Genomic DNA, 4,961 nt, shown 5'->3' with positions numbered 1-4,961 from the left:
TCTTATTACCTGGATGTCTAATCTTCATCGACGTAACTAAAATATTCCATCAAGTGTCGGAAGTGCCGCGGGTAGATATGCGAGCTGCAGGGATATTTCCCGCGCAAACTGACCTTCACCAACGGGCGTCTGAAGGTCACGGGAGGACGCAGACGATTTTCTGCCCTGAGATGGACCCTGGGATTACCGGTAATTACTGGGAACTGCGCGCTAACTACAGCATGGGCCTACAACATGTAACTATCCACGGTAGGTAACTATAGCCGGTAATTACTGGTAACTGCGCGCCGATTGGCGTAATGAGTACTTACTACAGCATACCTACAGCCTTCAACATGGAGCTACAACGGTTACCGTGATGTATCCAAGGCAGGTAACTTAGCCGATAATTACTGGTAACTGCGCGCCGATTAGAGTAATGAGTACTAACTACAGCATACCTATAGTCGGTAACTATAGCCGGGAACTGTATACCGATAAGTGTAATGACCACTAACTATGGGGCTACAACATGGAAATATAACAGGTAACTACAGCAGGTAACTACCGGTCAGACACACACACTTTCCTGAGGATGGCGGCTTCAGGACTAAACCAGCTGCTAACCTGAGACCATTCTGACATACAAACTGGACAGATGTGACTTTAATTACCAAAAGTAAAAGGTTTAATGCCAAACTGGATAGATGTGACTATTACTAACTGGATAGATGTGGGTATTACTAACAGCAATACCTTTCAATACCAAACGTGCAACCCAAACCGGTGAAAACCGAGCGGATTTCGGGTTGTATTTCAGGATAAATGAGGCCATTAGCCTCAGTAATGCCGGCAAATGTCAGCCTTTCATGTAGCCGCGGGTAAATAACACGCCGGAGCGGCTTTTACGTCAAAGTACGGCAATCTTTGGAGCGCCCTTACAGGGCAGGTATTGTACCTACGTGACGCTACAGGGCAGATATTTTACATATTTCACATATGTGACGCTACAGGGCAGGTATTGTATAAACGGCTTTTACGTCAAAGCAAGGCAATCTTTCTCCGCTCGGGACCGCCGGACAAAGCCTAGGATTTATGGCTCTTACAGGGCAGGTATAGTCCGTATGTAATGCTACAATGATATTAGTGGGCAGATATTGTACGTATGTGACTCGTGAGGCTACGGTGACTTATGAAGGCCTTTTTCATGTCTTCAGTAGGCCTTTCTACGGGAATACGGATCGGGGAATTCGGCAAAATAGAGAGTAAAATTGGCCAAGGGAGTCCGGCCGCGGGGAGGTAGATTCTTTCCCTCCCTGTGCGGCCAGTCAAAGGCGGTCAAACTCCCCTGGCAAATATTCTCCTGTATATATAGCCGGCGTAGTTAGTCTGGTAGAGACTAAGTTCCGTATATACCGTCGGTCCGTACAGGGCTGATTTGTGATGACGCTGATTTGTGATGACGTTGACGCACGTCCTCCTCCCAACGCGCCACATTGTTTCTCCTGTCTCCGGGAACTGATTGTACGAATGTCCCTGATTTGTGATGACGTTGACGCACGTCCTCCTCCCAACGCGCCGGCACATTGTTTCTCCTGTCTCCGGGAACTGATTGTACGAATGTCCCTTCTGTCTCCGGGAACTGATCAACAACAAAAGGTCCAGACGTTTTTATAAACACGCCAGAAGGTCGGACAAAAGACAAACATTGCCGCTCCCACGCACTGCATTAGCGTAAAAGCCTGTCAAGGCCGTCCGAAAGCCGCTATAAAATTACGCGGGACGCAGGAATAGTGAAGCGGCCGCAGCACACTTCACTTGTAAAAAGTGATCTCAAACCAGTTTACCTCACCGATGAGCTACTCTTCCACTGGTCTTGACAGAGAAGACAGACGCTATGTACAGTCATTACAGGTTAATCGAACCGGGGAAATTCCCCTAGCTCTTTTCGACAAGCACAATTAACAGTGGACCACAGCTTAACGTCCCGTCCTAAGGACTGCGACCCTTTCCAGTGGCGTGCATGTCGGGTTAGCGACAACAGCCGGGATTCAAACTCCCAACCTCTTAGTCCAGAGGCAGGATCGCTAACCACTGGACTACGCACGCTACTCTATAATAAAACTGTTGAAACGTTTTACGGAAAGACACTTCAGACTCGCGAAGCCGGCACTCGTGCGACTGAAAACGGGAGTGAGGTGCTGTTGAGTTATCAGAAGGGGGCGCGGGGAGCTTTCGGTTATCTAGTCCATTTTTAGTACTGATAATCATTGTCCTTAAAAATGTGCTAATTACTTTATTTATATACTGGATAGCTATAGGTAGAAAATTATTGTCAGTGCTAAATAAATGGGATAAATAATCTACATCTAAGGGGGGGGGGGGTCGTGAGGTGCTGCTGAGATACCAGATCGCAGTGTTGGATTTTGCAGCGTAATTGTCGATCGAAGTACTGCAGTAGACTGAAGTACGGACTGATGATGGTTGAACATGTACAGGAATGGGCGGTTCCAAACGCGCTGCTGGGGACTGGTGATGATTGGGCAGGAATGGGCGGTTCCAAACGCGCTGCTGGGGACTGATCATAGCCAGGATGACAAGTGTTGAAGAAGAAGCCCCTCCTGCTGTCCGACATGTAACGTTAACGTTACAACTGAGTCCGGCCGGAGGAAGGACTCCCGGGTAATATATAATGTTGCCTGCGCCTGAGACGAGGCGAGGTCCAGGACCTCAGAGATATGAACGTGCAACAGGAGTTAGAACATCGACTGACGTGTTGACGATGATTTTTTTTCTTGAACTAATCATTTCGCAAAGCCCTTATCTTTAAACAACAGCCGACAACAGCAGTGACCTTCACATGTCCGACCTGCATTCAAGAATTGGACTGCACAGCCACATGAAGGCCTGCAGGGGACTGATTTCCTAACATCTTCGGACACGAAGAAGAAGCCAAGAACAACATTATCTCTAAACCTTACAAGTATTGCTTTTAATAGTGCCTTATTTGAAGACCATATGTCTTTATAAGATGACAGCTAGCGCTGCTTCTACAACACACCCAGACAGGCTTGTATGGTCTGCCATGCTGCCACAGATATGAAATTGTCACGTCTCTCCGTTTTAATTACTTCAGTGAGCTGACAGCAAAACGTACGGCAAGCGGAGCCATTAACCGTGAGAGATGGGTTCTGCCGGCGCGGAGGGCGGGAGACGTGTTACACATCCAAATAACATCCGAAAACCCACATATTACAGAAAATGTGGGATCCTTTGTCTTCCCTGTAGTTTTTACCAGTAGTTTCTTAGTAGTTATCATTAGTTCTATATGTACTAATTGTCTTTTTGTATACCATGTTTCTTCCGTTCCTGCAATTAGCCCTCGGGCAAGAATTTGCAATAAACAATTAATAACCAGGCTAGCCACATGTCTCCTGCAGTCTGTACTTAGTATGTAACCACTTTCTGCTGTTCTCTCGCTTTAATCTAACATGGGCGCCATCCCATTTGTGACGGCAACCCCGAGATTGATACAAATCTAGCTTTAATCATGGTCAGAAATGGCTAGTCAGTTCCGCAGGTCTTCAGGGTTGTTTAGTGCATTAACGTCGGCGCTGGAAGCTGTGCGTTTGAAAATTGGCTGTTTCTGATGTTCTGTCGCTTTATTTATGGACAGAAATGTCAGATCTGTATCGACGGCAAGATTTCAGAGTTGCCCTGTACCGTGCCACTTTACACTTAACGTCAGCGCTGGAAGCTGTGCGTTTGAAAATTGGTTTTTTTCTGAACCAGAATAATGTATGGTATGTAACCATGAATAATGCATGGATATAAACGTTATAAACTTAATTTAAAAACACAATACAACACTTGGCATCTACTGCTATAAAACAAACACAAAACACGGTCACATTCTCCCAGGACGGTCTGTGAGGAACCCGGGCGCCCCCATGCGGCCGTATGATGTATTACATAAGGGACTCGCACTTGAGTAAATTAAGTGCCAGGTGTGGAGGACCCAATTTGAATGAGAATTGCTGATAACTTTAGAGTCGAATGTTTGGGGGAGGGGGGCGAAGAAGCAGCTTGGAGTCATCTTCCAGACCGATGGACACGCAAAAAGAAGCCAGGAGTTACAGGTAAGGCTTTTTAAAAGTCTTATGTTGGCGAAAAGTGGAGTTTGTTAATGTTTGGGATAATTATGTTCCATACACGCACGTTACAGGTCAGACTGCCCTGCCAGTTACTCATGACTTCCATGTATAGGACAGGATCCCTGCATGGCCAGTGTCCTTTTCATTTTCTTACACGAACACAAACTTCATCATTAGTTGTTCGTACAGAATCTTGCGGCTTGCTTTTGTACCCTTTCCAGTTTATCTGTCTTTGTCTTTAATTGTATATGGATCCCATACTTTATATATGGATGCCATCCTTATGATATCCCCATGTATAATATAGCAGCCATGTATATGACCAGGCCATATGATATCCCCATGTATAAGATAGGAGTCCTGTATATGACCAGGCCGTATGATATCCCCATGTATAAGATAGGAGTCCTGTATATGACCAGGCCGTATGATATCCCCATGTATAAGATAGGAGCCCTGTATATGACCAGGCCATATGATATCCCCATGTATAAGATAGGAGCCCTGCATATGACCAGGCCATATGATATGTATAAGATAGGAGGCCTGTATATGACCAGGCCATATGATATCCCCGTGTATAAGATAGGAGCCCTGCATATGATATCCCCGTGTATAAGATAGGAGCTCTGTATATGATATCCCCATGTATAAGATAGGAGCCCTGTATATGACCAGGCCATATGATATCCCCATGTATAAGATAGGAGTCCTGTATATGGCCAGGCCATATGATATCCCCATGTATAAGATAGGAGCCCTGTATATGACCAGGCCGTATGATATCCCCATGTATAAGATAGGAGCCCTGTATATGACCAGGCCATA

Source organism: Branchiostoma belcheri, unplaced genomic scaffold (genome assembly GCF_001625305.1).
Source record: "Branchiostoma belcheri isolate BF01 breed outbred unplaced genomic scaffold, Haploidv18h27 scaffold336, whole genome shotgun sequence".
In the NCBI taxonomy this organism is placed as follows: Eukaryota; Metazoa; Chordata; class Leptocardii; order Amphioxiformes; family Branchiostomatidae; genus Branchiostoma; species Branchiostoma belcheri.
Note: the sequence above shows the minus strand (reverse complement) of the source record.